The sequence below is a fragment of the Hylobates moloch genome, unplaced genomic scaffold, assembly GCF_009828535.3.
Source record: "Hylobates moloch isolate HMO894 unplaced genomic scaffold, HMol_V3 SCAFFOLD_2, whole genome shotgun sequence".
Lineage (NCBI taxonomy): Eukaryota > Metazoa > Chordata > Mammalia > Primates > Hylobatidae > Hylobates > Hylobates moloch.
In genome coordinates, this window is record NW_026652277.1 from 137,288,436 (window position 1) to 137,308,780 (window position 20,345).

Below are 20,345 nucleotides of genomic sequence, written 5' to 3' on the forward strand. Positions count from 1 at the left end.
GCCACATGACCCCAGAAAATCAGGTACCTTTCTTTGCTGCTTCTGCATCACTTCTGGATACAAAACGCTCATTCTATGTCTCTTCTACTACCAAGAGAGATTTGAAACTCAGAGGCTGCCTGTGACCCTATCTGTGTAGACGCACCAGGCAGCCATTTTTTTTCTCTGCATCCTCCCTGGGATTCTATCTGGAACTTGGTGAACAGATCTCGCTTTCTCTCTCTCTTTCTTTTTGTCTATCTCTTTCTCTCTCATCAATGTTATTGAAGTATTATTGATAAGCAATAAACTATATATAGTGTATTTTTCAATTTTTATTTTAGATTCAGGGGGTACATAGGCAGTTTTTTTGCATAGGTGAATTGCGTGTCACTGAGGTTTGGGCTATGAATGATTCCATCACCCAGGTAGCGAGCATAGTATCCAAGAGGTATTTTTTCAACATTCTCCCCCTTCTCCCACCTCCTCGAGTAGTCCCAGTGTCTATTGTTCCCATCTTTATGTCCATGTGTACGCAATGTTTAGCAGCCACTTATAAGTGAGAACACGCAGTGTTTGGTTTTCTGTTCCTGCATTAATTTGCTTAGGGTAATGGCCTCCAGCTGCATCGATGTTGCTGCAAAGGACATGATTTTCTCCTATCTTATGGCTGCATAGTATTCCATGATATATATGTACCACACTTTCTTTATCCCATCTACCATTGATGGACATCTGCCTTGATTCCATGTCTTTGCTTTTGTGAATAATGCTGTGGTGAGCATACGAGTGCAAGTGTGTTTTGGTAGAACAATTTATTTTTCTTTCGTTATATACATAATATTGAGATTATTGGGTTGAATGGTAGCTCTTCTTTAAGTTCTTTTAGACATCTCTGAACTGCTTCCCACAGTGGCTGAAATAATTTACATTCGTGAAAACAGTGTATAAATATTGCCTCTTCTCTGCAATTTCACCAACATCTGTTATTTTCTGACTTTTTAGTAATAGTCACTCATACTCATGTGAGATGGTATCTCATTGTTTTGATTTGCATTTCTCTAGTGATTAGTGATGTTGAGCATTTAAAAAATATAATTATTTGCCACATGTATGTCTTCTTTTGAGAAATGTCTACTAAACTACATATATTGAAAGGTACAATTTTATATTTTCTGATGTATGTCTATACCCATGCAACCATTACTACAATAAAGAGAATGAACATATCCATCACCCACAAAGGTTTTCTTGTGCTCTTTTGTACCCCCTCAATATGTCCTCTTTTCCTTCTCTTCCTTTGGATCTCAGAAATCTCCTTTATTTGAACAAGCCTGAAAAGCCTGTATGGGGAAACACCATTTTTATCTCTCCTTGGTTTTCCTCTGACTATACCTCCTTGCTCAAGAGTAGGAAAACTTGAGGAGGGCATAAAAAGAGGAAGCCTTGGTTTTATTCACTATGTTTTCTCTCAACTCTGTGATGTATACTGTAAGAGCCTAGGTTATAGAAACACAGAAGTCAGAAAAGTACTATTTATTTTTTTCTTTCTACTCTTAGATCATTTCTCTGAGGCAATCTTACACCGTGTTTCAGCTGCTTGCTTGACTGATTGAAGGGTGGATGATATGGTTTGGCTTTGTGTCCCCACCCAAATCTCATATTGAATTGTCATTCCCAGATGTTGAGGGAGGGACCTGATGGGAAGTGATTGAATCATGGGGGCAGTTTCCTCCATGCTATTCTCATAATAATGAGAGAGTTCTCATGAGAGCTGATGGTTTTAAAGTGTGACATATCTGCGCTCTCTCTTGCCTGCCACCATGCCTTGCTTCCCCTTCACCTTCTGCCAAAATTGTAAGTTTCCTGAGGTCTCCACAGCCATGCAAAACTGTGAGTCAATTAAACCTCTTTCCTTTATAAATTAACCAGTCTTGGGTAGTATCTTTATAGCAGTGCGAAAACAGACTAATACAGTGGGTGAGTTAGGGAGGATAAAGGGAGGCGTGAAATATTGAGGAGAGGGGACATCAGTGAATGTTTCAAAAAATGTTCTTACAATATATAGCCATGAAAGATATTTTATTCTATCACACTTAAGAAACTGTACACACTAGATAAACAATAAATGACTGTTCAGTGACTGATCCCAATGACCTAGACATCCATAGGAGCTCAGCTGTGTAGGTAGTATTGTGCCCAATAGACAGTGCCACTATTGAGGTGAGAAGAATAAAGCTGGGGAAAGAGGAAAATAGCTTTGAAAAATGTACAATTTATGTGTTTGAATTTAAGAAACTCAGCTGTCTCATCATTCTTTAAGGAGGATGATCAAATACAGTAAAATGATTGGGTTGGATAGGAAGAACTCTCAGGTACTCTTTTCTAAAATCAAATGATCCTATTATGCTAAGCATAACTGGCAAGTTCGATTATATGATCCCTCAAATTGCTAATTTCTTTTGTTTTGTTGTTATACTGAATGGATAAAGCATGTGTACATTTTAATATTGGTTGCAAGGAAATATGTTCAATCTTTCTAGAAAGTAATTTATAGTAAATATTTATTGTAGTAGTGGAGAGCTTACCACTTGAGAGGACTGGACAGAATCCTCTCTTTAGCAACAGCAGCAGTAATATTTATCAGGGGCTTTCTATCTGCCAGGCTCTGTCTTAGTTTATGTGTATTAACTTAATTTTGCCTTGCAATAATCCTAGGAATTAGGCATTATTTCTTCTATTCTAGAGATGAGGAACCTGAAGCATAAAAAGATTAGCCCAGATTACACAACTAGTCTGTGATCAGACTAGAATTCAAACCAGGTAGATTCAAGCTTTTAAGCACTATGCCAAATGCACATTATTATATCATTTAATACTCCTAGGACTGTGCCACATGAATTATTATCCTCTGATTTGCAGATAAAGAAATAGAGCCTCAGAGAGGATAAGTAATATACCTAAGAGCATAAATCTCATAATTTTGGTGGATTCGGGATTCCATATAGGGTATATCTGACTTTAAAAATTCATGCACTTAATCATGAAGCTATAACATCAAGAATGGTAAAATGTTAAAGCACTTTGACCTAGCAATTTAACCTTTCTATACTGTGGGAGTAATAAAAAATTTTGGTAAATTTGAACGTACAAAATATTACATACAAATTAAAATGTTTAAAGTATTCTAACTGATCATGGTTAAATAAACTATGTACATTCATATAATATTTTGGAATTATTGAAATGATATTTATAGAAAGTTTTTAATAATATGAAGTGTTCAGATTATAATGATAAATTGGAAGAAATCCAGGATATAAAATTAAATGGTTATTTTGTTGCAAATGCTTTCAAAATTGAGCAGAGAAAAAAGAATGGAAGAAAATACATCAAAATGTTAATGAATAATAAAAATATTTGAATGGTTGGGTTATGGACAATTTTAATTTTATCCCGATTTTCCATATCATAAAATTTTGTCTTAATAATGTGAAGATCAGTGTTGAGTTTTCCATTTTATATTTGCTTTGATATAAATTTCTCACAAAAATGCAGTTGTTGAGAACAAATTTTAAAAAATATTTACTCTCAATACGCTCCTACTAAGCATACCAAAATACAGCAAGTTATTTAAGCTTGTCAGTACAGTATGTTTAGTAGTTAAATATAATTCTTCCTGTGAGGATCTCCTTGTGGTGGCAAATTAAATTTGATATGTAACCTCTGCACTTTAATAACATTTGATCTACAGCTGACCAAATAAAAAGTGCAATCTCTTGTTTAGAGACAAAAGCTGAATTCTACTCTGTATCAATTATACATGTAAATTTACTTCACCAAGTCCTGCAGATGATGGGTCTTGCTTTAAACCCTAGTGATTGATGAAAACAGACAAACAACTTTCAGATTTCCTGTGTGAGTTAGAAGCATTGCCGCCCCTTGTCCTGGATCCCCAGCCTGAGTTACAGAACACAATTACAGGGAAACAGCCGAAATTCCCAAACTGGCTAAATTGACTGAATTTCTGCTTACATGTTTACTTTCATTTAGTGATTTTGGGTAGGTCACTTGCTTTTGAGAGTTTAGCACAAACACAAGATTTGTTTGAAGAATACTACTATGGAAAACAATGTATTAGCAGAATTGGGCACTTTGAGGTTGGAATTGGGAAGACAGTCTTTAGTACAAAGGCCAAGACATAGAAAAATTACTTTCTGTCCTGAATGGGCCTGGAGAGAAATATTGCTAGAGGAATGATCTGTGAGAAAGCAGATGAAGGAGGGAGAGGGAGGCCAGAGGAAGGCCCAGTGGCACCTCTTGCTACCTGTATAATTATGACATTAAATTTCAGTCAATCTACAGCACATTTCCTAAAATTAAAACAAAGTTTTTGATGACTGTTTTCAGAAATGAATCATATGGCATCTGGGGAAGTGCCTCTAGGGGTTTTAAACAAATCCTCTATTAGTCATGAGCAATAGGCTGAGTTATAAAACCACATCTGGAGAATTACATTTCAAAAGACTCATCCTTTTATCTTTTACGTTACCAGGTGCTGAGCCAGGTGTTCTACATAAATTATCTCATTTGTTTTTTCTGACGCCATAATAAGGTAAGTATTATAAATCCCATTTTATAGATGAGGGAACGAAAGCTCAAACAGTTCAATCAGTTGCTCAGTGTCACTCAACTCACACTGGGATTTGACAGATGATCTGCTCAACTCGAACGTCCTCCAATGTCTTTGCCGTCCTCCCACAGCCCTCGTGGGAAGGCAGGCATGGTATTTAAAGGTGCACAGAACACGAAAGGCACATGGCCATGAGCTCACAGAAGGTAGTGATTATATGGCCAGGAAATAGAGGACATGAAGTAGACCTATGCAGTAGGATCTATTTTTAGTACTATTACACAACAAATAGGTGAAAATACGTGATAGACGTGTATGGGGACGATGCTATCTGGAAATAATAACACAGAAGAATTTAGTAGGTTGGAAAAGAGTCCAGATTCTACCAGGTAAATAGGCAGATCTAGGAAAATTACAGACATGGCTTAAGGACCTTATTACAGGCGTAATACCTTCTGATGGATGTAGTTTCAAGTGCATGCAGGTTTAAGGTAATTTACATTTGATTACTTATGGATGGAAGTGAGTTTTGGGGAGGCAAAATGTATTTTGTTTCCTCTTGGGAGCCTTGTGCACTGTATCAAACAGCCTAAATTAAAATAATTTTACTGGCCTGTGTGTGTTGATAAAATTACTATTTAAAGCAAACAGGCGCCTTCAATTTTTCAGAAGAAGAGGGAATTAGAGATAGAAAATCGGTAAGCTGTGACACCTGCACAGAATCCTTGTTTGATTTTTTTTTAAAAAGAGATGTGAGATGTTACTGCTGTAGTCTAAATGAACAGAACAGGAAATGTAATGAATTAACTAAACAATTTCCATATAGTCTAATTTCCAGGAATAAAAGAGACATTTAATTGGGATGTGCATAGCAAGGTGATTCAGACAAATGGGTATAGGAATGTAAGACAACGTAGACCAAAGATGACTCCTGTTTGGAGCTCCAAACTAGCTTGGCAGAGTCAGCCAGGAACATTAGGGGGCTCTGAGTTAGCACCAGGTATAAATGGGAAAGTCAGTTACTTGCTACTCTTGAGAAAGGAATACTGAGGTCCTTGGGCTGTTGATGAGAAAGGCTGAGGCTGAGTATACAGAGTTCAGATGCAGCCTTCACTATTAATCTACCTTCTGGAGAATGGAATCTGGAAAGTACTTTGTGATTAGCAGCTTGTGCCAGGTGGTCCAGGCCAACAGAGGTGTATCAGTCAGAAACCACTCCAGCTAGTTAAGAGAAAGGATTAATTATGGTAATTATCATCACTAAATTGATTATAGAATCAGTGGGAAAATAGAGGAAACAGAAAATTAAGCTTTCAGAGACCACTTTGAATTCATATCACGGAACTAGGTTATCAAAAGAGCTATTGCTTTTCCTGTGATCAGTAAAGTTGTCATGATCAGGGAACAGCCATGATCTGGAAGACCAAGAGAAGCCATGGAGGTACAGCCTCATTTTCAGTTCCACCTTTTAGTTATTGTACAAGTGTTGGGGGAACTTAATCGTATCTGGAGTCCTAGCCCAAGGCATGTACTCTGACTGCAGAAAAGTGCACCAAAAGGAGGTTGCATGGGTCATGTGCCTGTTCACCACACCCAGCACCAGAAGCATTGTGTGTTTGGAGGGACATGCCTGCTGTGGGCCAGATAACTACTGGAGATGATGTTCCTTGTCTGTCACTCTTTTTGTTTTATTTTTTCTTGAAGGAAAATTCTCTGTGCAAAACATAGTCAAAAAACAAAAATAACTAAACTTTATGTTTTACAATGTATGTAGCTAAATGATTAATTACATTTTCCTCATTTTTCTGGAAGAAAATATTTTGATATTGTGTTACTTTTAGGGAGAGTTATAGAAAGTGTACGGCCAAGTGTATATTTTTCCTTTATAGGAATTAGTCTTCTACCCCAAATGCTATACTCCTCTTGAATAATACTCTAGATGCTGTTTTTCAAAGAGAATGTGTTCTGACCCAGGTCATGGAAACAGAGCCACTCACGAGCTGTTATTTTACTATTTTTATTATTATTTTTTAAGACAGAGTCTCGCTCTGTCACCCAGGCTGGAGTGCAGTGGCGCGATCTCAGCTCACTGCAACATCTGCTCCCGGGTTCAAGTGATTCTGCTGCCTCAGCCTCCTATGTAGCTGGGATTACAGGCGTGTACCACCATGCCCGGCTAATTTTTGCATTTTTAATAGAGACAGGTTCCGCCATCTTGGCCTGGCTGGTCTGGAAGTCCTGACCTCAGATGATCCACCTGCCTTGGTCTCCCAAAGTGCTGGGATTACAGGCGTGAGCCACTGCGCCCAGCCGGCTGTGATGTTTTAGTAAAGGGAGGGGTTTTTCTGATGTAACCAGTCAGTTTCTCATTTTATATAGTTTCTACTTCTTTTCTTCCTGGAAAATTCTTAGGTACTAAGGTTGCAGGTGTTACTTGAAATATGTTTAAATGTGCCGAAAAACATGTATATTCTTTGTTTTGTTTCCTGAACCCTTGCCCATGGGGAGAAATCTTAAGTACTCCCTCATACATTTTGAGGTTAATATCTACATTTTAAAAAATCATAATTATATATTGTTGCAAAAGATGTACTTTTGGTTATAATTATTGATATTTTAAAAGAAAACGGTTACATCACTCAAATTTTAAACTGTTTAAAAGAAAACGGTTACATCACTCAAATATATCCAATAGAATCAAAAGTAGAAAAAAGGTATAAACTTAGAACAATTCTATGGAATTATCAAATGGTTTCAGATAATACTCAAAATCTCGGGTTTATCAAATTTCAGCGCTCCTCTGCCCACGCCCTTGCTGAGATGTTGCTGGGTGGGTTATGTGTGTGTAGGAGGGAGAGGATTCACTCAACCGCCTGGCAGAGGGGAGGAGTCACTTCCCAGAGGACCAGTTGGTGAGAGAAGAGATAGCCCCACCCACTGCAGATATCTAACCTACTTTCCTCTGAATAGTACCAACAGTGCCAGAGACAGGGAAGTCGGGATATGGCTGGCTGTTTCACATTCTTTGCGTGTTCAAAAGAAGAAGACTTCTTTTTTACTTCCTGTTATATCCTTCTACCACAGAGCTCTATGCTTCATAGCTTAGCTGTCATAATCTTCTCTCTTCTGGTAGTCTTCAACTTCTTTTAACCTCAAAATGATTTTCAAAATCTGTAAACCTCATCATACATTTTCAAGTTATTGTCTAAAATTTATCACTTTAACTTTAATAGTTACAAAGAATGTAATTTCTGGAGCATGGTAAGTATTGATATTTTTAAAGAAACTGTTAAAATGCTTCTTAAAATGTGTCCAGTAGAATCTAAATATGATTGTAATTTGACCTGCTATTATCAATTATAAAATATGAGCGAGTTCTTCCTTAAGAATAATTTTACATTGTTTCTTTTCCTTCTAAAATTTATATTTTCATTCAATTTCTCTCCTAAGATTCTACCATACTTTTTAGGATAAAAATGCCTAATGTTTAGGGTAAAACATCCTATTGTTATAGTATTATTAATATGTGTTATTATGGGCATATACTTCTATGCATAACATATTTTATTTCTAATCAAATATGTAAATTGAAATTTATTTTATTTCCTGTAGTTTTAAGTCTCGTTTCACTGTCTGTCTGGTTTTGATATCGGTGTAGTACTGCCCTCATAGAATGAGTTGGGAGGTGATTCCTCCTACGCTATTTTTTGGAAGTAGATCTTTAACTTTTAATAAAATTATTGAAATGACTGGATTTAAGTCTACCATTTTATTATTTGTTCTCTATCCCCTGAATTTTCTGTTTCTCAGCTATTTTCCCCCACTCCACTTCTTCCTACCTTCTTTTGGATTATTTGAACATTGAATTTTGGCTATACATCTTTGTATTATTTTTCAGTGATTGCTTTAGGTATTACAACATAAATACCTAACTTTTCATAGTCTAATGTGGCTTATATTATACCACTTTATGTTAAATATAGAAAACTTGCAACCATATAGCTCCTTAACCTGTTTGTCCTTCATGGTAAAATATCATATAACATCTCCATACATTGAAAATCCAGAATAGAATGTTATAATTTTTGCTTTCAGCAGAGCTTAAAAGAAAAAAGTCTTTTAATTTATCCATATATTTATCATTTCTGCTGTTCTTTATTTCTAAAGAGTCCAATAGTCTTGTGGTTTTATTCCCCTTCAATTTGAAGAATCTTATTCTATCATTTCTTGTAGATAATATCTGCTGTGGATAGATTTTATTAGATTTTTTTTTCATTTGAGAATGTCATCTTTTCTCCATTTTTGATGGACATTTTTGCAGAATATGGAATTCTGGGTTGACTTTTATTCAGCAGTTTAAAGATGTTTTCCCACTGCATTCTGGCCCCCAATTGTTTCTGATGAGAAACTCAGGGTAATTAAAATCGTTGTTCCACTATGTGTCATAGTTTTTTTTCTCTAGCTACTTTCAATATTTTTTCTTTATGTTTGGTTTCAAAATTTAGATTATAATGAATCCAGGAATGATTTTTATTTTTGAGATTATCTTGTTTGGCAGTAGTTAAGAACTGTGAAGGGTCTGAGATTTTTACTTTACCTGCAAGCTAACAATTTCATGGATGCTGGTAGAAGATACAGTACTCCTGGGTAAGAGACAAAGGATTTTATTATTCATGGCACTGCAGGCAGCATGAGCTTCATATACTCATTGGTTTACCTGCCTCCAAAGTCCCATAGTGTGACTTGGAGTAGCCCAGGAAAATGCTGTATGTGTAGTAGATTTGAATTATAGCTGAGGAAAGGCTGAAATTTGAGAGGGTACTGATAACAGACATACCCAACTTTTGCCTGAAAAAAGACATTATTTTTTATTATAATGGTCATGAAACAAATCTACCCTGTGCCTCAGAGTGAGATACTGTCTCTGTTACTCAAGGTTATTTGCTATACAGACATGCTTGAAAATATAATCTGAAATAAAAGCTGACATAAAATGTGTATAAATGCCATAGAGAATTGTTTTCCAATAAGGACATGCTGGACTTCTTGAATCTGTTAACATATATCTTTTTCCACTACTTACTAAATTTTTGGCCACTGAGTGTTTTCAAATAATCTACCTGAATCTTTTTCTCCTCTCCTTTTGGGATTCCAATGTCCTGTATGGAGACCTTTTGATAATGTCTCATGGGTCTCTAAGTCCTGCTAATTAAAAAATATAGTTTTATCTCTTTTCTTCAGATTAGATAATGATGGCAGCTGCAGCTCCAGATGGCCTGCTGCTGCCATCATGCCAGCTGCGGCAGGGAAGCGCCACCAGGGTTGCGGGCTCCATGGAGCTGGAAGGGAAAAGCAACATCCTCGCCTCTTCTGAGTTGGGGTGGGAGCTCCCCAGGTGCCACGGCAGCCACCCAAATTGTGGCTGCAGACCTGGGCCTCCCACTACATGGAGCAGGAAGAAGCTCCACCCACCAGAGCACAACTGCAGCCTCTCAAATTGCTTTTGGGGGCTGGGGAAGGCACCCCTGACCTTGAAGGCTTGGAAGTGCCTGCTCCCACTGCCTGGCTTCTCCCTGCTGTCATCCCTGGCTCTGATCTTGGAGCAAAGTTGAGGCCAAGCCAGGGCACCATGAATGGCAGCAGGAGACAGATAGATTCCTGGGTCCCTGTTGAGGACCCACCTTCAGGCCAGGGAGGGCCTGAAGGCTGGGAGCCGGGCTACCACAGACCAGAGTGGGAATTTGTAGTGCCTTTTCTGGGCTGCCCATGGCTGTCAATATACCAATCAGTGTGTACTTCCTCTCCAGTGATGTCCATAAAAGCCTAAGGCTCAGCCGGAACTAAATGGACAACAGGAGGACCAGCGGTAGAGAGGAGCTACTCTCTCTGCTGACAGCAGGAAATGTTGGGATGACCAGCTACAGAGAGGAACTACTCACACTAAGGCCTCCTCTCTGCTGAGGTCTTCAGAGACTTGCAGAGATGTCTGGACTACCAACTGCAGAGAGGAGCAACTCACTACAGGGCCCCCTCTCTGCTAGGAGCTAGGAAGACAATGGGATCACCTGCCTGCAGAGAGGAGCAACCCATTCCAGGGCCTCCTCTTAGCTAGGAGCTGGGAAGACAATAGGATGACCTGCCTGCAGAGAGGAGCAACCCACTCCAGGGCCTCCTCTCTGCTGAGAACTGCAGAGATGATGGGATGACCTGCTTGCAGAGAGGAGCTTCCCACTCCAGGGTCTCCTCTCTGCTAGGAGTTGAACACTTGTCGGGACACCTGGCTGTAGAAAGGAGCTACCCCCTGTGGACCTCCTGTGAGCTATTCTATTGCTCAATAAAGCTCTTCTTCAATTTGCTCACCCCCCACTTGTTGGCATACTTCATTCTTCCTGGTTGCAGGACAGGAACTCAGGACCTGCTGAATGGTGGAGCTAAAAGAGCTATAACACAAACAGGCTGACACTTGCCCCTTGCTTGCCACATTGCAGGTGAAGAGAAGGAGAGAAGAGCTATGGCCCCTCATGGAGACCAGACCTAGGAGCTTTCCAAGCCAGGGCTGTGACTCCCTCTTTGGGATCCTGTGGTACCTGGCATGTCCAAGCTTCCAGGCACCACTGCATTCCCCAGTGCCAGCTGGGAAGCTGCTTGCAGTGTGCCTGGTCCAGCCACAGCCTTGCAGAGAGCTGGTGTCCATGCTGGCACCTGGGGCACCTGCCCAGCTGCAGCAGCCAGTGTGTCTGTGCAGTGGCTGGACCCTGTGCTCGCTGCTGCACACCTGACTCGCCCTTGGCAGGTGTGGAATCCAGGCTGGTAGTGTGAGCTGAGCACAATCTGCCAGGCTGAATGGGTGGAATGCGCCCAGTGGGCCCTAGCAAAGCTTGTGCTAAGGTGCCACTGGCCAGAGGTTTCAGGCCAGAAAAGTGACACCCCAAAGGTCCTGTAACAATAACTTCTATTGATTCATCTTCAAATGCACTGATTTTTTTCCTCTCTTATTTCCAATCTTCTGCTGAGCCCATCTGGTAATTTTTAAAATTTCAGATATTGTTTTTTCAGTTCCAAAATGTCCATTCGGTTATTTTTTGTAGTATGCACTCCTCTAAGAACTCTTATCCTTTTGTTCTTTTTAAATGTGTTATTCTTTAACTCACAGAGCATAACTATCACAGCTGCTTTAAAGCCTTTGCCTAATAGTTCCAGCATCGAGTCATCTTGGGAATGGCATCTGTTTATTGTATCTTCCCTTGAGAATCAGTCAGACTTTCCTGGTTCTTGCCATGTTGAGTAATCTTGGCTTTTATCCTGGATGATGTGAATGTTATAATGTACAGTCTCTGGATCTGGTTATAATCCTCTGGAGAATGTTGATATATAATCCTCTGGAGAAGGCAAACAACTTGTGTTGGTTAAGATCAAGTGTTCTGTCCGATCTTTTATGGCTGTGGTTTATATCTCAGTTCAGTTCTCAAAGCATTTTCAATGCTAGTTTGAGTGTGTTCCTCACATGAATAACTCAGATGCTAGTCTGAGACATGGGCAGTGGTTTAAATCTCAGTTTATTTCTCAAAGCCTTTACTGTGCTGGTTTGGGTCTGCCCCACACATGCACAGATGAGGAGTAAGCCTGAGCCTTGTATAGATTTATGGATTTAGTAGATCTCCTTTTCTAGGTCTCAATATCCTGGGATTCCCTTACACTCTCCAGCGTGCAAGACCTGCTTCCGGGCAGAAATATGGGGTTCCCCTAGAAGTTTTGTGGCTGCTGCCACTGACAAACCACTCTATGACTGGAGTTCATCCTGGAGACAAAGTTGTGAGAATGAACAACAACAAAAGAAAATAATGCCCAGTTTTCTTTTCTCTCTGCCATCTGCCTGATTTGTTTATTTTCAGAACCTTCAGTAGTTTTTTTCAGAGTTCTCAGTTAATTGACAACAAATTTCTAGTTCTACTTCACTAGAGGAATGAACTTTGGTGTTTATATCTGGTGCTGGTTCTGAAACAACTGCCACCCCTTAGCTATTTTAATGTGCATAATAATTTTCTCTGTAAGGCTCATCCTGAGAAGAGTTTGTGGTCAGTGATAGAAAAATGGTGATTATATCTTTGCTTTTCTTCTCTTTTCCAATTTCTTCTCTTATCTTATATTATCCTATCTTTCCCTAAAACACACAATACCCTTACGTTTTATGCTTTCTAGTGCCTGTGATTAAAAATCTTACTTAGGCCAGTTCTCATCTCTTTCTTAGTATTTTCTCCACTCTGTTAAGAATCCCATTTTCTCAGTAATCTACTTGAACTTAGTTATCAGGTGAAGCACATTTGATAACCTAATTCTCTTGAAGGTGCTGTTGTCTGATAATGGTTATCGCTCCAGTCAGTGTTCCACTGAAATACTTTAAGGTATTTTTGGAAAATGACTTTGTATCAAATCTAAAGCCTCATCTCTGATACTAGAATTTTAAATTTCAGTATCAGATAATTATAGAGATACTTTCATACAGAGTAAATCAGTAGTAAAATTTTACCCATATATAAGGGCAATCATGGTTGATTATTTATATGTGACAATTCTTATATTTATATTTTATAATAAAAACATGTATGATAACTTTTAAAAACCATGTTAGTAATAAAAGTGAAAATATGTTTTAGTAATGGTTTAAACTTTTAACTAATGATTTTTTGGTAATTTAGTTATATTTAGTAATTTTTAAAATTCAGCAATAAAATATAGAAAATCTCTCAGGAACAGCTGAGATTATTGTTTTGTTATTACTGTCATGGCACCCCTTAAGACATCATTAAATACTTTTACTAAATGAAAGGAAAATGGTAAATATAATGAACTGTGAAAAACAGATAAAAGGCTTAATGATGTTTTACAAATTCTAAAAACAACAGATTTTTCTACCTTCTCCTCAAGTCACCCAAACCTACCTGAGTGAAATTTCTAGGATGTAAATCTAATGTTACAAGTTCTCTTTTTCATATTGCCTGGAAGTAATGTGTGAAAACATTGGCCAATAGCATAGCGTTTAGGCAAAATAATTGATAGTCCTTAAAATTTAGGTCAGACATCATCATCTGCTTTGTAGCTTTTTCCCTGCCTTTGCTCAGAAGAATGAAGCAATTCACTGTGTATATATCAAGAAAATATTTATCATATTGTGTGCTAACAGCTTGTTTAATTGGCAGTCTCTTTCATTGGATTATGACTTCTTTGAAGTAAAAAACTCTGTCTTCCTCAATTTTGCTTCTTTAGAGTAACAGTAAATCCTCATTTAGTGTCTGTCCAAAAGGAGCATGAAAATTAGAGAAGGAAGGATGAAAAGAAGGAAAGATCATGGATAGCACCAGGGTTATTATGGTCCAAAGGAGCCAGGCATGGAACAGCCAAATATAATTCAAGTGAGTGGTAAAAAGTACAGTTTGGAAATCTAGAGCCCAGGGTCCTATGACATGGCAAGAGGAAGCCAGTTTGTTTGTGTTTGCTCTGGGTTAGGAGGTAAAGCATTCATCCAATCAAGAAGAGAGGCAAGGCAAGCAAAGAGAGAATCCACCATGACATGCCACGACCAACTGGGTTGAGGTCCAGGTGGTTAGAGTTCAAGGCGAGCCAGATACTCACCACAGGAAACCATAGATGTGAAGAAACTCTGCTTTCAGGGGCATATTCTGACACAGTGGTTGAGGAGAAGGTGCGATGGCTGTCGGCATCCCTTCTTTGGTACCTTCTTTAAAAACAACTTTGGAGATTTTATTTCATCCCTAGACTTGGGTTATTTGAAAGAGTCTCTCAGGAGTCTGCTTAAAACAGCAAAGTATATATTAAATGTCCAATGTGAGCAGACAGCTATACAAGATGCCAGGAGCTGTGCTAAGCAAAAGCTCAACAGACAAAGCATCTGCTTTAGGGAAAAATAATATGAGGTGTGTGTGTGTGTGTGTGTGAATTCAACTAGGCTGAAATAATGTGTTTCAAGCTTGGCTTGGTAGAAATTCATGTTGTGAAAAAGCTCCTGCTATTTGACTCTAGCTTTGTATGTCTTGGCTCAAAATATCAGAGAAGGAGCTTTCCTGGAGACATGTGCCCACATACTGCTCAATCACTATGGCCATAGGAGCAGGGTCATATGGTTAATATGTGGCCACCAAGCTCATCCCTATAGCCGATGTTGTGCTATAACAAATAATATGATACCAGCTGTGCAAGAATCCCCAGACCTACCTACAGAAGTGCATAGGAGTGAGATCCAACCTTGGAGCAATGCTTCTTGCCCAAGTCAAGTCACCTTGCTAGCTCTTCCTGAAAAAGGATGACTCACTGCCTTGCTAAATCCAGAGTTTGAGAGTTCTCTCTTTGTTCAAGGGATTCAGGGGTCTAACTGCCAAATTTCCAAGTTACCTTTTTTTTTATTTTCTTAAAGAATATTTATGGATATGGGTCCTCATTTAAAAGGAGTTCTGGTGGCCTGCCGCCTGGATATCCCAAGGTTCTCTGGATGTGCTCAGCCTGCATTGGATGTCAGCATAACCGTGGTCACACACAGTTTAATAAATTGCATGTTGTTAAAAAAGGGGAAGAGATTAATATGGCTAAGTTGATATGGGAAAATATTTTCAGTGGCAGAAAATTCCCTTCTTTGATTGTTTCTTCCCCCATAGGCTTGAAAGAAAATCAACTGTTTGGAGCAGACCAAAATCTGTCTTGAAAATTAGGGAGTAGACTTTATTTAATTCATTCAATGAACATTTACTGTCCCATGCATCAGACACTGTGTGAAGTCCTGTGCCAATAGAGATGATGTTCCTTGGTTTTAATGGGCCTCTCTGTATGCAGGATGGGCTACACAACTTGAGGGGCCCAGAATAAAGTGAAAATGCAAGATTCCTCCTTCGAAAATTATGAAGACTCTTCAAGTTGGTGATAGAGCATTAGATTAAGGGCAGGGCCCTTCAGAGTGTGAGACCCTGTGCGATGTGCAGCTTGCATGTGCACGAAACCATCCCTGGCTGTATGAGCATCGGTGTACTTTAACTATGTTCCTCACCATGCCATGAATAAAATAGGGGACACTTTATTTCCTTCCTATGGAGTAGATATATGAGGTAGCCCCAGTTATTCCTCTCCTTCTTCAGACTGTTTGCACCATAGGCAAACAAAAACAACAACAACAACAACAAAAACCTCAGAGTTTGTAATTATTTTAAAGAGTAAAACTCATTGCTTTTAATTATGATCTATCATAATTTAGTTACAATGTGGAATAATCGGTAGTCATTAGTTAATTATAAATACGTATTCCCTATAGTAATTTTCATGTTAAATCTCCCTTTTTCTTGTTATTGTGTAAAACTTTTAGGTGGTATGTTTATAAGCTCCTCTGTAATAGATTTTACATACAGTTAATTTTGGTTTAGTTTGTATCCTGGATTATAATAGTCTACAAAATAGCAACTCAATACATTTTAGCTGAGAAAGACAATTGACCAGTTGTGTTTCAAAGGGATACAGTGATTTATAATGCCTGAATTTGCGAATTTCAAGTCTTTATCATGCTAAACCAGAGGAAAGTGGTTTATCCCGAGGGGAAAATGGCAGATTTCTACAAGCTGTATAATGTACCTTAAAATAATTTAAGTAATAAGTTTCATCTCAGGATTTTCATTAACTCAAGCAGCATGTATTATAAAACACATCAGGTTGATGTATTATAAAAATTCTGAATTTTTTTTAAGAAAGAAGGGCTTATGTAAAATATTTAGATGAAAAAGTTTCTAAAGCGAGAATAAAGTATCTTGGGAATTATTCATAAAAATTACAATAAAATTATCCTTTGTAGCATCAATATTTGGCCTGAAATTTAATATATAATCAAATTGTGAAGGTCATTTTCTTTTTCAAGGCTGGACTTCTGAACTGATTTATCTTCCCTTATGTATTCTTTATCCCGCTGTGATGCTCCTGTGGACCTGGGTTCTGCTCTCTGCAGGACTGTCTCACTCCCATTTGCAGATGCCATCGTTTCAGGGGCAAAGAAAGGCTCCACATCAGATGCAGGCAGAAACTGAAGCTCTGGGTATTCCAGCCTGCCATCCACAGGCTTGTTTCACCCTGCTTGGTTCCTGAAGTGGTGGGAACTTGAGAAACAATACACTGAGAGTCCCTTTCCTACCATTGAGAACTATCTGTAAATAGTCTGTTAATTTGAGCTAATTGTCTGGTACATGAGAAAGATTCAGCTCAGGCTAAGCAGAGGTCTGCATCTTCACTTATTCTTGCAATCCCATTGGAAGTATGGCCAATCTGCTGTATAGATCTGCTTGATGGGCTCCTGCCTTCTGGTTCCTATTCTAGTTTTTTTCCTGGGACCGGATCCTAGGCCATGGGGTTACCTGGTACTCAACCTGATTTCCAAGTTCCTGTCAGGTTCTTCTCTCTGCTTCAAGCATTTATTAGAGAGACTTGAATATCTATCAAGTGTAATCTGACTCTGCCTGCCAGTTGACTGGACACCTCTTCCATTGACTGGACGTTCTTCTGTGCTCGTTCCCCTGCCCCTTGGAATGAGATGTTGGTAATGTTGCAGCTTGATCAGACACATGCAAGCATTTGCAATGCTCCAGTGAGATTGCTGATCTCTTCCCATAGTGGCCTCACCTTATTGGTAGATTTCTCTTAGCTCCTACTCTATGCTGGTCTTAAAGGCTCCAGATTGTTACCAGGGCTTGGGCAACTATAACAGCAACCAGGAAATTGATTGAGATTTATCATTAGTTGCAGTGGCTTATCAAAGTGCCTTGGATGTGATCTGAGTTGAGTGGTTGTAACTGAATTGATCTCCTCTATTGACAAAATATAAAAAATATTCCATCTGTTTGCAGAACAATTCTTGTGAGGTAACAAAGAAAAGAAAGTACCATTATATGAGCACTTATCAGCCTACCTTCACCCCTCCTGTGGGGTAAAAATCTAAGTGTGCCTGCTTTTCTTTTAGCCACAGAGGCTGATGATCCATGATCCTCTCCGGTTTAGCGGCTCCAAGAGACTAAGAAGTTCTAGAGTTGACATGGGCTTCTGTTTTTCTCTTTGGTGGCTCCCTGACTAAGAATTGGCTCCAGAGCTTGCTCCAGAACAATCAGGGGGAACTAAATTTCAACTCTTATTAGGCAATCCCCTGACTACTAAGGACCTACTTACTACTCTCCTTTATCTCTCTCCTCTCCATTCTGAGCCTGCTCAGAAACAGAGATTTTTCCCTGGACAAAGTTGCCTGGTAGTAAATGTAACAAAGAATGGTGCTTTCAGCATCCACCATCTGGGCCCTGGCTTTTTTGTTCCCGATACCCTCCAGGTTCCTTGTTTCATGTCAAGACCCATTTTCAGGCTCCATTTGGGAAAAAGTAGTACACTTTCATTATAAAGTGTAAATAAATAATAGCTAGCTATTGTCTTATTTTTGTTGGATATGTACATATGTATAAATGTGTATATCAAATATGATATCTGTATGTATTGTACTTATGAACAAAAAAGGACATGAATTATTTTTAATGTTAGGTGCATAAGTAAAACAATAATTCGAATGAAGTTAACAAATCAAAACCCAAATAGTGAGGATGAGGAAATTTGAAGTTGGGTGAGAAAATTTGACCGAAAACGTAGGTTAAGACTACTAAATATAATTGAGAATTAATGTGCTCTCTGAGCTTTCTGATATCTGAGGGCAAAATGACAATATGATTGGGTTCATAGATCTTACTTTGTCCTTTATCAAAGGAAACACATACGTTTAAAAGGAGAGATAAAATGATAAAATATCTGTAATCTTTACACTCTGAGAAAAATTTAAACTCACAAATCCTCTTATGTAAGGGTTATGAATATATATTACACATTACTGAATGTTTATGAAATATATACATGGACTATACATACTGCATACATACTATACATATACATATGCACTATAATAGTCCATGTATATATTTCATAAACATTCAGTATATATGTATATATAAACACTATACATAGTGTATATATATGACTATAATTTTAAAAATTTTATTAGGGAATAATTATTGAGCCCAAAAGGTGTGTGAAAGGATATTTAGGTGGTGTGCATTGTTCCTTATCTTCTCAGATCACACCACCAACACTACCGTTGGAGCCATGATTTTCTCTGCAGGAAGCAGAATGCTTTTCACCAAGTAGGAAGCACATTCCCATGATGCCCTTCTCCAGTACAGTGTCTAGGGGTTTCAGGACATGTCTAGTACCAAAGCTGTACAAATAATTCAGTAACTTCTCAGGTTATGAGATTACCGTCTGGTGAATTCACCCTGGCTTGTGGGTTGGTTTGGCACAGACCATTGTTAGTAGTTATTTGTCATTGGTCTTTTAGCGTATTACCTTTTTAGTGTAGGTTTTGTACTTCAGGTCAACCCTGGCAGCCAGATTGGCTGTAGTGAAGTTGTGTGGATATATTTTCTATTCGGGGTTAGTGACATAACTGAATAGGCTTTCTTTGGGTTAAGAATGACAAGTTAATCTTAGCAACTTTAAAATTATTTTCTGCTTGCTATATTAGAAGATATAAATACCTAATTGGGAATTTTTTTGTTTATTCTTATTTTTCTTCCAATACTTACGTAAAATGCCATTAGTAGGACGGATTTTCCATTAGAAAACATTTTAATCTGTGCACACATATATTCTTTCTAGAAAAAGAAAAACATCCATTCATGAGAGTCCAGAGATACATGAAAATGAAGCAAATGAGGAAAGACCCATTCACATTCTTCCATAAGGTAATAGAATATTAATACTGAAAGGAGTATCAGCTAATATGTAGAGATAAAAATCAGTAGTATTCTACCTACAGCTCTTTCATTTTAAAATAATATTTATGAAGAATTCGATAAAGATAATCAGCCATGAAGTAATGAATCAAAGTACTTAGACTTCTAGAAGTATTTAGCTTGGGGTAAAAATGACTTAGCAATGGGTATTTCCTTGGTCCTGGAGAATGCCACTGTGCTCACAGATGTGAACACACAGCTCTGAAAAGCTAACCACACCTGCGGTGTTGGTGGCTGTCTCTCTTAGAAATTCTTTCTGATATCTATGTCATGTCCTCTTTCCAGATCTGCAACTCCCTGGAATCATGCTCCTGGCTCCTGGTAGTCCCTGACTTTACCTGTTTGTTCTAGGAACTTGCTTTATGGCCATTTGTTCTGACGATCAGTTTGGACAACCAACCTTTATTCCACCACCTCAGACAATATTCAACATCCTGTAATCATCATAACAGTAAGTAAGTACTTATTTCTTCCCTCATAGGCTGCTTTATTTTAAAACCATTTTTCAGATGGGGTCTTTCTTGGACAAGCAGAGGATGCTTGGAAGAATTCCTCGCATACGTTGTGTTGGGTCATTCTTATCTTCAAATCGTGTCTCAAATGTAGGAAAAATCTATAGGTGTCTAAACCTACCAGTGCTTCTTTTCATGCTTGATGCTCCCTTAAGAGGAGAATTAAATGGAGAATAGGAATATCTATCACATAATTAGGGACAAACTCTAAAGGGCAAATATTTCAGAGAAATACTAAATATGAGGTTGAATTCATCCTAGGTGTAAGTGACTGATACCTGATCTTTTCCCTAGTCATGTGGATGGTGATAAGTGGAGGCAGAAACAGGTAACAAGGGAAATGAATGCGTTCAGAGG

The 20,345-nt window shown here is 38.4% G+C and overlaps 1 long non-coding RNA gene across 1 annotated transcript; it reads left to right on the plus strand.

Moving 5' to 3' along the window:
- Positions 1-4,531: 4,531 nt before the first annotated feature.
- LOC116475880 (uncharacterized) lies at positions 4,532-19,897 on the plus strand. Its single transcript, XR_009210749.1, has 3 exons — positions 4,532-4,594; positions 19,340-19,425; positions 19,828-19,897. It is a non-coding gene; the product is annotated as an uncharacterized LOC116475880 (long non-coding RNA).
- Positions 19,898-20,345: the final 448 nt, after the last annotated feature.